The sequence below is a fragment of the Ictidomys tridecemlineatus genome, chromosome 7 (genome assembly GCF_052094955.1).
Source record: "Ictidomys tridecemlineatus isolate mIctTri1 chromosome 7, mIctTri1.hap1, whole genome shotgun sequence".
Classification (NCBI taxonomy): Eukaryota; Metazoa; Chordata; class Mammalia; order Rodentia; family Sciuridae; genus Ictidomys; species Ictidomys tridecemlineatus.
The window spans coordinates 181275573-181290575 of record NC_135483.1 but is presented as its reverse complement, the minus strand read 5'-3'; positions in this window follow the sequence as shown (position 1 = coordinate 181290575).

The following is a 15003-nucleotide window of genomic DNA, read 5'->3' as shown; positions in this document are numbered from 1 at the left end:
TCCTTTTCAATCTCCAGTACTTCACCTTTCCCTTCCCTCCCCCAATCCTCTTCTTCTACTGGTTTCCTTATAATTGTTTGTTTGTTTATTTATTTATTTATTAGTTGTAGTTGGACACAATACCTTTATTTTATTTATTTATTTTTATGTGGTGCTGAGAATCGAACCCAGGGCCTCACATGTGCTAGGTGAGTGCTCTACCACTGAGCCATAACCCCAGCCTCTGTTTATTTGTTTTTAATTGGTGCATTAACATTATACATAAATTGAGAAAACATTCAACCCTTGACTTCCTGTTTTTGTGTTACCCTGTTTTACTTGGCCACTGGCCTGGAAGAAATCAGCACGCCAGGTGCTGGACACCCCTTACTAGTTTTTCACAAACATGTATCCAGTGTAGTGGTTTGTAGAAATATGTAAACAAGGCCTCTGGCCGTGATCTGGGCTTCACAGAGATGTCTACATTTTTAAGATAAGAGAAGTTACCAATTAGGCTCCGTGGCTGGCAGAGGGAGGAAAGAAAGGGGAGAAGAAGCTCTCCTTAGGTGCTGTCCTCAAGGGTTAACTTGCCCAGAACAGTGAAAGAAAAAAAGCTGCCTTTATGTGAACTTCTACAGACTGTGAACTTCTGAGCCCCTCCTCTTACAACTGGGTATAAACTATCTGAACTCAGGGTTCAAGGGATTGATTGATGACAGCAAAAGCTGTGCCCTCTGAACCTGGCTGCAGCCAAATAAAACTGTTATCTTCGGTGCCTTGCCTTTTTTGCCTCTACAACAGTGTAAACTGTTGAAGGTGTTTGTAGAAGACATTGTGGGTAACCTCCTGTACCCCTCACTTTTACCCCTTCAGTGCCCTCAATCCCACCGCCAGCTGCACCTATCTGTAGTTCTTTGCCTAAGGGCTTCCTTTTGTTGTTTTCCACTCTGGGGGCATTTGGATGAGCCAGGTCTAACCAGTGACTGGTTAGACTTGGTCTGAATCTCCCAGCTTCCTCACATCCTGGGTATGACAACCCTGAGGTGTGTGGTTCACACTGGCTCCCAGAGTCTCTCCAGGAGAGAAGCTCCAGAGTTCAGCCTAGTAACACTTCCCTGTATTGTGATACAGCAAAAAGGGAACCTTAGCAGTTTCAGAGCTGACAGGCTGTGATTTTGCACACAGCAGCCCTGCATACTGACATTTCAGTGCCTGTTAAAGATAACTGCAGCAGCAGAAGCAGGAAACAAAGCAATGGGAACAGAACAATGCCCCTTTAGGCTTTATGCAGTACAAGTCCCTAAGCTGTAAGAACTAAGAGTTCCTAAGTTGTCACAAGCTTTTACCCATATAAGGAACGTAGACTGCACCCTCCAATAGAATTTTACCAACTTTCTTGCCTTGTTGTACCCAAAACTTGCTCATGTATAAAAGTTAAAGCCCTGCTGTGCTTGGAGCTCAGACTTTGGGAATTATCCCTCTGGGACGGTGCCACTAATAAAGTGTTGCTTCCAGATCTAGTGTCCTGACCCTCATTTTTCACTACAGTATTGGTCACCTTTCCTTCTTAATTTCTTTTCCCCACTTCCCTACCAGTGTTTTCCCTTACTACCCAAGTAAAATTCTCCTGCTCAGACCAGGTCTGTTTTTGAGAGGTAGACAAAGATGTCTGATGGAATAGGTTTTGCCTTAGTTCAAAACCACGGATCTACAATACAAAGGCAACAAAAAGACCATAAGAATAAAGAGTCGGAAAGAAAAGAGAAAAACTTCCTTTTGATATGAACTATTGTGTAGAAAACACCAAAGATACATTATTCAAATTAATAAGAGAGTTTATCAAGACAGCTAGCTGAAAAATCAATTATATTTATATTTACCAGCAATGAATGGTTAGAAAATGACATTTTAAAAAGGTTTGCTTCTACCAAGCATAAAAATTAATTATCTGTGAATAACTATAAAAGATATGCAAGATCTCTACAGAGAATATTAGGTCCAAGTAATTTAAAAGGTAAGTTTTCTTCATGGATATCAAACTCATAAAAATATTAATTATCTTCCAAATTGATATATAGATTCAATTCAATCCTAATAAAAATGTCAACGAGTTCTTTCTTTTTCTTTGCTTTTCATTTTTGTGACTCATACATAAATACATACATACATACATATATTATATGTTTAATATATGCATATATACATACGATATAGAAATGTTCAAGATGCTTTGGAATAAATCAACTGTCCAGTCTTCTCTCAAAGCTTATTGCTAAGCTATAGTAATCAAGACAGTGTAGTATTGGTTTAAAGATATAACCTGACCAATAGAACAGAATAGAGACACATGAATAGCTGATACTTGATTTATGAGAAAGTGGCAATTCAAATAGTTTTTTTAATAAAATGGCTATGAAAATTGGATATCTATATGGAAAATGAAACTGACTTAGTGTAGTAGCTCATGCCTATAATCTCAGGGAATTAGGAGACAGAGACAGGAGAATCCCAAGTTCTAGGCCAATCTAGGAAATTTAGTAAGAATCTGTCTCAAAATAAAAAATAAAAAGACTAGAGATATAGCTCAGTGGTAGAGTGTGGCCTTGGGTTCAGTCCCCCAACACCTCAAAAAAAATTTTATTGGGCTGGGGATATAGTTCACTTGGTACAGTGCTTGCCCAAGGCCCTGGGTTCAATCCCCAGCACCAAAAAAAAAAATTATTAACCATAATAAGACACCATTAAATACTCATCATAATAGGTAACAATTTTACCAACTGTTGTGAGGATGTGAGAAAATAGGGACTCTTATACGTGAGAGAAAGTGTAGGTTGGCAAGAACTGGGGACATGAGTTTCACATTATACCCATTTACCCAGGCATTCTGCTCTAGGTATACACTCTCTATAAATGCATTTGCATGTGCACCCAGAAATATGTGCAAAAAAATGTTCATAACATCACTGTTTTTAACAGTTCCAAACTGGAAACAACCCAAGTGTCCATAAATACCACAGTGGACACCAGTAGAGACACCAGTTTTGTGGGGCCTGACACACAACTTGGTGGAACCCTCTTTAAGTAGAAGAATAAAAAACAATAAATACAAAATTTAGTATGAAAGCAAATATTTGATTAAAATGAGACGAAGTATTTAAGGAAGAAGTAACACCCATTCTTCACAAACCCTTCAAAAAAGCAAAAGAAGATGGAACACTTCCCAGCTTATTCCATGAAACCAATATTATCTTAATACCACAAAGATGTCTTTGTCTGAACAAAGACATCTCAAGAAAAGAAAAATGAAGGAATTCATTACTTATGAATATCAACTCCAAAATTCTCAACAAAACTGAATCCAGCCACAGTAAAAAGGATTATACACCCTGACAAAGTGGGATTTGTCCCAGGAATGCAATGTTGGTTCAATATACAAAAATCAATCAGTATAATATATCATCAGTATAATAACCAGGAGTGGTGGCATACACCTATAATTCCAGCAACTCTGGAGGTTGAGGCAGGATGACCACAAGTCCAAGGCCAGCCTCAACAACTTAGGCCCTAAGCAACTTAGAGAGACCCTGTCTCAAAACAAGAAATAAAAAGGTCCCGGGTGTAGCTCAGTGGTTAAGATCCCTGAGTTCAATCCCCAGCACCAATATATAGATATAAGCATATATACAATATACCATGTTAATAGAATAAAGGACACAACCACATGATCTTTCTAATAGACATAGAAAAACACTTGACACAATCCCATATCTTTTCATGATAAAAATATTCAACAGTCAGAAATAGAGGGGAACTTCCTCAGCCCGAGAAAGGGCATCCATGAAAAACATACAACTAACATACTACTTAATGTGAAAGATTGAAAGTGTTACCTCTAAGATCAGAAACAAGATAAGGATGGTACCTGCTCTTGCTACTTCTTCCAACATTATGCTGGAAGTTCTATCCAGGGCAATCAGGCAAGAAAAAGGCATAACCGAATGAAAAACTATATCCTAACAAGTTACTTTTGCAAATCCTACAATTTTTTTTAATCACATAAATATATTGCTGAGGTTTGTCTCAGAGCCTTCGAAGGGATCTGTGAAAATGAGGACCCTTACCAGAACAGGTGAGTCTATGTCTGCAGAGAGTAGACTAGTAAGTTGCCTATGGCTTGTAGGAGAGTTAGAGGTGGGTGGGAGCTTGATGGCCAAAAATATAAGGTTTCTTTGTGGGGATAATAAAGATATCCTAGGGGTTAAGGGTTTAGCTGAGTGGTAGAGCACTTGTGTAGCACACACAAGGCCTTGGGTTCAATCCCCAGCAGATAAAACACACACACACACACACACACACACACACACACACACACAAATGCAAATGTTTTGAAGTTTAAGGGGAAAAAAAGGACCTCTAAAGTTGAAGTTTTATTAGTTTCTCAGTACACCCAACTCTGAATTGCAATCTGATTATATAAGACTATACAACAATTAAAATGAATGAAATATATTTGACATTGTGGATGAGTCTTTAAAATATAATGTAGAATGAAATACATCTGCAGAAAATAATGCAGAACTGTGTGTAGTGGGTTGAATAGTGTCCACCTGAAACATTAGAATGTGTCCTATTCTGGAAACAGTGTCTTTGCTGATGTAATTAGTAAGGGATCTTGAGATGAAACCATCCTGGATTTAGGGATGACTAGTACCTTTATAAAAGAACAGAAAGGGAGATTTGGACACCCAGAGACAGGGAAGAAGGACATGTGGGGATGGAGGCAGAGGGCCGGGTGAAGCTGCCACAAGCCAAGGAATGCTAAGAGGCACCAGAAGCTGGGAGAGGCAAGAAAGGATCCTCCCTAGAGCCTTCAGAGGGGGCTTGGCTCTGCTGACACCCTGACTTCAGACTTCTGCCCTCCAGAATCATGGCAATACAAATGCTATTGTCTTAAGTCACCAAGCTTGTAATAATTTATTGTGACAACCCAAGAAAACAAATACACTATAATTACACTTCTATATACTGCACTCTAGAAATGTGTACTTATGTTTCAAAACAAGATAAGGAAGAATGTTATGACCATGAAATCAGGACAGGGATTAGTTCTGGGAGACAGGCATGGAAGGGAATAGCTTGGAAGGAACAGGAGGCATTTCCAGAATATTAGTGGGATTAGATTGCCTCGTATAAGGGAGGAAAAATATCTTTTCCTTCACTCTCATCTTAGGTTCATTACCTGGAACTCTTGTTACAAAAGACAGATTAACAAGAAAAAGCATACTAATGTATTTAATGCGAGTTTTATGTGACACAGGAAATGAAATGAAAACTTGAAGAAGCAGTTAAACTTGAGGGTTTTAATAGTAGTTTCAATGAATAGGGAGAGCTGTGAAAAGCTATGTTGGGGACATAAAGAGCAGGAACCAAGGGTAATAAGCTGAGGGAATTTAGCAAAGCCTGTTTATTCAGATTCTTCTTGCTGGGTCTTTGGAGATAAGAAAGCTCCTTTCCTCCAGGCACAGGGAGAATACCTTGCACATGAGGGCCTAATCACCTCCTTGAGAGTAGAGAGATACCAGAGAGACCACCCCCACCTGCTGTTCCCCAGATTCCTTCAGCTTAAAGCATGCAGGGAGCCAGAGTGTGGAGTATTGTGTCCTGAACAGTATGACATGGAGAGTATGATGTGGGTGCTCACACTCTAATAATCTGTTGAGCTGTAATTTTATATTTCATCCACTTTTGTTCATCTGCATTACTTTTCACAGAGGTTTTAAAAAAGAGAGAAAAAATCAGATAGGCCTTTAAACACAAAAGCTGGCATCAGAAACATTCTGAGATGATTAAATTAGTTTTGAAAAAAAAAAAAAAAAAGGCCTCTTCCTGCCCAATAAGGCCCAGAGGCCTGGGATCAGCCCTAGGCAGAGAAGAGAGGAGGTCAATAGGGCTCTCTAGCAGAATTCCCTTTCCCTGGCCTATCTCCCCTTCTCTCCCCCAGGCCTGCCTCCAGGGGCTGCTGCTCCCTAGGAACTCTCAACCTGTACAGAGGTGGAGCCTCCTCTACTCCCTCATTGCTCACCCCCAAGAAGAGTTGAAAAGTTCAAATAAAAATTGACAACAACAAAAGCCTTAATAAAGGAGAGCCAAATGCAGGTCCATTTACCCTGGAGGCAAAGGAGACTTTGTCCCAGGCTCTGGGTCCAATCCATCCACATGCTACTCCAGGAACCAAGGGATTCTCTGGGTCTCTCCATTCCTGGCTTCAGGCTTTCCTCCACATAAGTAGGTAACATTTCTAAGCTTGTTGTGTACCAGCACACTCTCATAAACATGAATGCAACATGCACAAGCTCATGCACACACATCCATAAACATGCATGTTCATACCACACATACTGACAGGCATGTATACATACATGCCCACATAAACTTTCAATGCTTGGAAACAAAAAAAATCACATACATATACTCACATATACACCTGCATATGCATATTAACTTATCATGTACATACTGCAAATACACCTATATAAACACAGGCATATATACATATAAATTCATATGCACATATTCATGGTCTATTTGACTAATAGAACATGACAGAAAGGGTGGCATGTGACTTCCATGACTGGGTTATTTAAAAAACCATGTGGTTTCTGCCTTGTTCTCTTTCTCCCTGGGGTTACTCATTCTGGAGGAAACCAGCTGTCATGAGGACACTTGATCAGCCATATGGGAAGATGTGACAAGGAACAAGGAACTGAGATTGAGAAACTGATGTGACTCCATTTTTAAGAAACCAGCTTCTACCTCAAGTCCTGTCTGAAAGGAGAGGGGGGTGACCCTTGTCCTTGGAGAAACCCACAGAGCGCTCTGAGGCACATAGTCACCCCCACCTGAGACAGGGAAAATACCTGAAATGCCAGGTGACCCTCCCAGTAGTTTTGGTGATTGATAACAGGATTAGGCAACCCTGCAGTTTAACATATACATTCTTGCAACCCCTCGAAGCCTAAACCAATCAGTTCAAACATATCCACCACTTGAACTAACCAATCACCCCTACTCGACTTGTTCCTGCCAACGAATGTGCTAATCAATGTTAAGAGTTGTTATTTGATTTTCCCACAGTATAAAATGATTTGCTGTGTGATGTTGTGACACATAGAGTATCCCCCAAAACCTATAAAATCTCACTGAACAAAGGACCGGGACTCACTCCTCAGGACCGCAGTGTAGGAAATGGTTGTGAGTCCAGGCTCGAGCTTGCAATAAAGACTGTTGTGTGATTGCATTGGATTCAGCTCCTGGAGGTCTACTGGGGTCCCACGAATCTGGCATTACAAGACCTCCTACCAAAAGCTAGCACCAACTTATCAGGAGGGTAAGGTAAGCCATTTTGGAAGGAGATCCCACAGCCCCAGTTGAGCCTTTAGATCACTGTGGCTTCTGTCCACATCTTGACTGCGTTCCAGTAGAACTTCAGCCAGAAGCACCCAGATAAGCTAATCCTAGATTCCGGACCCTCAGAAACTATAAGATGATAAATGTTTGTTATTCTTAATCGTCTAAATTGGGGGAATTTGTTACACAGCAATAGAGCAGTAGAAAATGAATAGAAATATATTGCATATACTCAGACACACAGACACACATACCATATCCATATACTCAAATACATCCCCCACATACACACAAGTCTACAGCCACATACACATGTTTATATGTATGCATATAAACATACACAAATATACTTGCTTGCAATACACATTGATACGCAGGCATACATGTGCACACACATGCACAAGCCCTGAGAATCCACCCCCAAAGAGTCCAAGACTCTTCCACATCCAGGTACCCCCTTGAGCTTCCCTCAGAGTCTTATACATCTCTGGGGAGATGTTTTCCAGGAGATTCCTGCCAGGGTGATTATGTCCCTGAGGGAAGACTTGCTTCCTAACAGAAGGCCGTGGCCTGGGTCTTGTAGACTCAACACCATGAAACCAACTCCCACTGGGCATCCAAGAAAAAGCACCAGAATGACAGTCCACCCTGGCCTCAGTGTCTCCCAGCTGAGATGACCCACAGACAGAAAGAAAGCTCTACAGGAACCTCTGAGGCCAAGGCTTTGGTGGGTCAGACTCAAGGTGTGCCCTTCCCCATCAGGGTAGGCACCTCTGTTCTCTAGGAGTAGCTGGGCTGTCTCACCCCTTCTCCTTGCTGAGCTGTGGAGCAAGACTCCTGGGTTCTGCTCCTGATTCTCCACCAGGGCTCTTGCCCCTCTGGATTTCACACATGTGTGGGACATGATGGAGGTGTTTGAATCCCTAGGACACTGAAGCTGAAGCGAAGCAGAATTTGACTCACAATGTGTTTGAACAACACAAGGCTATTTTCACGTCCATCATTTCAGTTCATGTGCCCAGTCACTTAATAAGGTGCCCACTTAAGGGATGAGAGAACAGAGGTAGAGATATCTGGTAGCCATCTCAGGACCCAAGTCTGATTCATTTATTCAACAAATATTTACTGAGCCAGATAATGAGGGTGTGATAATAAAGTAAACACATGTCCCCATGGAACTTCCACGTGAGAGGGAAGACACAAACAAGTAAACAAGGGAATAAGTCAGTGTAAACACTAAGAGTCAAGAAGGCATTGACATGATAATGATTCATAGGGACAAGAAGCTATCTGAGGAAGTAGAATTTTAATATAACAAACAGTGATGTAGAGTGGTGGAGAGAAGAAGGGGGAAAGATCTTCAGAAGAGCTCAGGTGTTCAAAGAATGGAAAGAAGGCTGGAACATGGAGAAGAAGACAGAGAGGACATGAGTTTGGAGAGGGAAGCAAGGCTAGACTGTGCTTGGATTTGTAGGTAGAGGTCCAAGATTTAGTGATAATTCAGAAGTGTTAAGAAAATCCACAGCAGAGTGTAAAGCAAAGAAGTAACACGCTTTAATTGATATTCCAGGAAGCATTGCCTGGTGCTTGATAGGTTATAGTGAGGCAAGAGTCACACAACAAACATTCAACAATTATTTGTTGAGCACCTACAGTATGCCAGACATGATTCTAGGCTCCTAGATGATCCCCCCAACCTTCTAGTGATTCCATAACTGTAAAGATGCCATCATAGTAACCGGTGAAAGATGGTGGCTTGTACAAAGGTGGTGGTACTTGGTCTGAAAAATATGGACTGATAGGAGAAAATTTTAGCAGGAAAAATCATTGGAGGAAGTACCAATGACAGAAAAGATAAATTAACAAGAACTGTGAAAGCTAATAACACACACCAAGGGCCCATCACCTGCCATTTAATCATATATTTAAATGCTTCACAGTTTTGAATTTATTAATCCTAAGGACTCCTGGCACTAGACACACAGACTCCTTAATACTATCAGCCCCAGCTTACAGATGAGGAAACTGGGGCACAGAGAAGCTAAAAAGCTGCCTTCAGGTTGGTGGATATGACCCCGGGGCAATCTCAGCTTAGCACAACACCTTAACAAGTAAGGGACTCCAGACTGACTCCCAGGTGCCATTTGGCAATATGCAGTTCTTGCTGAATCAAGCGCCCTTCCCCTTCTTTAATCCTTGTGATAAGAAGAAGGTGTGGTAGAGGTAAGGCATGGGGATGTAGTGGAGCCTTGTCCGCTTGGGATTCTAGAGAGGAGTCCACTATTTTCAGGAGACAGGCCACTCTTAAAAGCAGTACTCTGACCCCAAGACAGGGAAGAACCAAAGTTGGGGCCTTGTCACTGTCAACCTAGAGATTGTATCACCCCCTCTCTGGGTTCCAGCCAGGCAGGTGCAGTGGCACAGTGAGTTGGGGGCCTCAGAGATGCGTCTGAGTCTTTGTTTTTCCACTGGGTCTAATTCCCACGATGAGGAGGAGACCTGGGAGAAGGACCAACGGGCATCTTGAGAGGCGTGGTGGTGGGGCAGTGGGTGCCCGAGGCTTGGAAACTCTGGAAAAAGTGTGCGGTAGGGAGAGAAAGTTAGAGGGCGTCTTGGAGGCAGAGGTTAAAACAGAAGAGGGGGTGGGAGGCAAGTGAAGCCAGTTTAAGTGAAGATTAGAGGTTCAGCAGCAGGAATGGAGGGGAACTTCAGAGTGGACCAAGGGACCTGGAGCCCAGCCCTGGGGCCTTGGGAGAAGCAGACATGCTGGGAAGCCGCGACCAAGGCAGAAAGAGCCAAGCCCGCCAACGTCCAGTTCTGACCTCGGGATGAGTCCTGACTGGGCCCAGGGCTTCCTCTTCGGCCTGGGAGCCGCACCTACTTGAGAGAGGGGCCAGGGGAATAGCAGTACAGGATGAGGCCAGAGTTCTAGACTTCACAATACCCACCATCCCCAGGGAGGACACAGGGACATCACACCGGTTCAGAGGTCTGGGCTCTTTCACCTTCTTCCGTCTCACCTGGCTTTGGAGTCAACTCCAGACCAAGCCCCCTCCATCCTGCCCTGGGTCTCAGCACTGGTGACAGCAGGGATGGTGCCCTTGAGCGTTCAGTCAAGGGACCATTGTCTCAGATTCTACTCACTCCCAAAGCTCTGTCTCCTACAGTAGGGTGCTGGGTGGGGTGGTGCTCTCTCATTTCTCTTTTTGTTTTTAATTGTCTTTATTTTTTACAATTAATTTTCATTCATGTGAAGAGACACTGATTTTCCATTTATGTGTGGCGGTTTATTGCGGTACTGTGGGTTGAACCCAGGCCCTGGTGCATGCTAGGCAAGTGTTCTACCACTGAACTACATCCTCAGCCCTAAAAATAATTTTACTTTATATTTCTTAGAGAGTAAATCAATAACAGCACAATGGCACAAGAAAAGCCAAAAAATCCTGTGGGCTGCCTGAAATTTGGGAAAAACCGTTAAGCTATAATGCTTGCGTTTATTTAAATAAAGTTATTAGTGATTTTAAATAACATATTATTGAGATACAATTCATTTATCAAATTGTTGTTACCATGCAGGAGCAAGAGGCTAGTTCATGTTCCACATATAGGAGTCAAATTGGCGGGAAAATAGGTTTGTTTATTCAAAGCCAAGTTTGAAGGAAGATAGAGGAGACTTTTTCCCCCCCTCTCAAATCATCTTCAGAGGACAAGGAAAACTTGAGTTTAAGGCCTGTTTGAAGAGGGAGGCATTGAAAAAAGGGGGCTGGTGTTGGCAGAATGAGGATTGACAGGGTTCCACTGAGTGCAGACCCTGGTGGAGAACTTTCTGGAAGAGTGGGATCAGAAGGAACAGTACATTCCATACAGACCCAGCCTAGCTTTGCTGCTACCCAGGTGTAACCTTAAACACATTTTTTAAGCTCTTCAAATTCTTCTCTGTATGGGTGAAATAGACGTGGTAATAATGCCCACTCTCCCCAGCTGCAAGGAAGATTAAAGACAATGTAGATGGGGTAGAGAGAGAAGATGTGAGGGAAGGGGAGGGGGGATAGTAGAGGATAGGAAAGGTAGCAGAATACAACAGTTACTAATAAGGTATTATGTAAAATTGTGGATGTGTAACCGACGTGATTCTGCAATCTGCATTTGGGGTAAAATTGGGAGTTCATAACCCACTTCAATCTAATGTATGAAATATGATATGTCAAGAGCTTTGTAATGTTGTGAACAACCAATAAAAACAATTTTTTTAAATAAATAAATAAATAAAGACAATGTAGGAATATGCCTGTCCGCAATTCCAGACTGAAGGTAACTTCTTCATTTTCCCACTGGAGGGCGCCCCCACTTTCTCTGTCTCTCACAGTCACCCTTTCATAGATTTCAGCAATTGTGGCGGCTTGCAGACGCTGGAGGCCCCCAGTGGCCTCTTGTTCTCTAAGAGCAAGCATAGGCACAACCCTCGGAAAGAAATCTAATTCAGAGATTTCCAGTGTCTGAAAATACTAACGTGTTCTGTTTTGCTAACAGAATCTTAAGTAGAACACAACCCTAATCTCCACCTCACTCATGCTTACATATAGATGCACACACATAATATATGCACATGTGTGTTTTTATATACAGTCAGTCCTCCATGTCTGCAGGGTCTGCATCTGTGGATTCCACTAACTGCAGATTGAACATAGGCCTACAATGGATTCTTTTATACAGAACATGTACTTTTTTTTTCTTGCCATTATTCCCTAAATGGTATAATATAACAGCTATTTACATAGTATTTATACTGTATTAGATATTATATATACTCTAGAGATGATTTAAAGTACATAAAATCTATGCTATGCTAGATAAAGAACTTAAACTTCCCTAGATTTTGGTATCTGTGGACAGGCCCTTCCACTCAGTCCCTTGAGGGTCTGAGGGGTGACTGAATCTATCTATCCATATCTATATCTATATCTATCTATCTATCTATCTATCATCTATTCCTATCCATATACATATCTGTATCTATACTTGGAGAAAGAAAGAGTCACTCTCCTTAAATGACGCTCAGAGTCCCTCACAGTCAGCTGCACTTTGCTTGTCTCCATGGACATGAGACAAGCATGTCCTGGGCAAGGCTCTCAGGCATCTCCTTGGGACCTCTGAGCCTTTTGGAGCCCAGATTAAAAACTGCCTCCCTGGTACCCCCAGCCATCTTTATAGATGGAAAATGAGGTTAAGTGTGGAGCCAGGATGGACTCTGGTCCCCTGACTCCCAGACTTTCCTGGCCACAGCCTACCCTCCTCTCAGGACCCCAAGAGAGGCCGGACTGGTTTGCACAGTAGACCTTTCTGCTCTAAGGAATGTCTGAGGAGTTAACATTTGAACTTAGACTTATATGACTAGAAGGCAGCCAAAGGAAGACCTGGAGCAAGAGTCCCAGGGCAAAGAGACTGTTTTTTTTTTTTTTTCCAAGTACTGGGGATCAAATCCAGGGTCTCACACATGCCAGTCAAGTGTTCTAGCATCGAGCTATATCCCCACCCCTTTTTAAAAAAATTTTTGTTTTATTTTGAGATAGGGTCTCGCTCAATTGCCAAGGTTGGCTTTGACCTTGTCATCGTCCAGCCTGAGACTCCTGCGTCACTTACATTTCAGGTAAGCACAATTCAATACAATTGCTATCAGATGAGATTCCAGGCACATTCCAGGAACAAACAGCATAGGCCCATGGTAGGAGATGGGCTTGGAGAAAAGGTCCAGGGCTACTCAGGGCTTATGGCTCATGCACAGGAGGTTGGATTTTATTTAAAGTACACAGGGAAATCCCTTGGAAATTTTTAAGGATGGGAGCCAAACAACAGAATAAACATTTTATAAAGATACACTGATGCTGCCAGAAAATGGATTATGAAGTGGACAAGAGTGGAAATAAGAAACCTATCTGGGACTATTAAATTGTCCAGATGGGATCTGGATCTTGGACTGAGATGATGGCAGCATAACATGGAAAGCTCCTATCTGGACTCCACCTAGTGCAACCTGCTCCTTGGAGGTGCTCAGCCTCTTAGCCATTTCAGAGAAACTGGTCCCCATCCCTGTCACCATGGCAGCAGGGCTTCTTAGCTTAGATTGGTTGCTGAGCCACATCATTAGCTCTGTGACTGACCCATGATGGGAACTGGTTGCCATGGTTTTGTCAAATATGCAAACTAGGAACTGCCATTCTTCTCTAGGCTCAGGGGACCTGATCAGTCCCTAAGGCATCTAATGGAAAAATCCTGGGGAGGAGGTGGAATTAGAGACAGCGGATTAGGGAAGGGCCTGAGTCACCTGTTTCAGGAGTTATTCAGATCAAGACTGCTATTGAAATTTGTTCTGTATTTGGTGAGGGAGACCAAAGAGAAGGAGTAGTAACCCCTGCATTGGTATATTAATTGAAAACCCCTTGTTTCTTCCCATCTTAGGATTTCTTTGCTACCACACCTCTGAGTCACAACTTCATTGCTGTTTAAAACTGAATTGGAAGGTTCCCATACCTCATACTTTCCCTGATGCTCTTGAGGAGGGCAATCGCAGGTCAACCCAAGTATGGATTATTGAAGTTGGTTTTCAAGCCAACTCTTTTCACAGATTTGTCTGGAGGAAGGATGGGTAGGCTTTGGGTGACCATAGCCTCCAAAGCAAGAGGGGCAGGTGCAAAACATGGGAAAGATGGGAATGAGGTACAAAGAGCACAGTCTCTGATTGCCTAAATCCCTGGTTTCAGATGCCTTTCTCCTTCCTCTGGTCATTTCTAATGCAGGTGAATAGTACAATGGATTCACGTCTGGAATAACAGCCAGGCCACTACCTTCTTCAAATGCATCTTAACTGCTCTTCATTCCCCTTGTGGAAGAAAATCCTTTCGTCCAGACCCCAAGTCAGGCAGGCCAGGACCCTGCTCTGCCCCTTCTAACGTCCTTGGTACCCACTCAGCTCTAGGATCCCCTACAGGGCAGTCATACCAGCCTCAATCCAAGAATCCACAGAGAATTCTGCAACCACAAGTTATGCACATTTAATATTTGGTACCTTGATCAATTGTCTCTGGGAAAGAAGAGTACACTGAGGAATGAGAGACCAGTGCTCAGTCCAGCCAAACTCCAGCATGTTCCCTGCTTCTGAATTTCTCAAAGCATGGTCGTACTCAGCTCATCTGATCCTAACTAAAGGAAGCACATGGGTGTTTCCAGTCCACCCACTTATAGAATGTGGGGAAATCAAGAGACACTCTTTTGGTATACAAATACTGCCAATACATGTCCTCTCCCCTGCATTCTTACTAGTAAGGACATAGCTAAACATGATGTTCAATTAGTCATATTTATTCAATGATTTGGACCCTGACTGCATACCCTTTTCCCATGATATAGATTCTCTTTTATTCAGCATATCTGTACTTCATTGTACTTGGACATTACAATACATGGTTCCTGCCTCAAGGTAAGTGAAGACCAGTTAGGGAAGAATGACACACATCCAGCACATCATGCAATAGACATTGAACATCTGTGCAGCAGGCCACACAGATGCCCTACCTCATATCCTGGAGCCCAACAAAAAGTTGGTACATGCTGAACACCTCC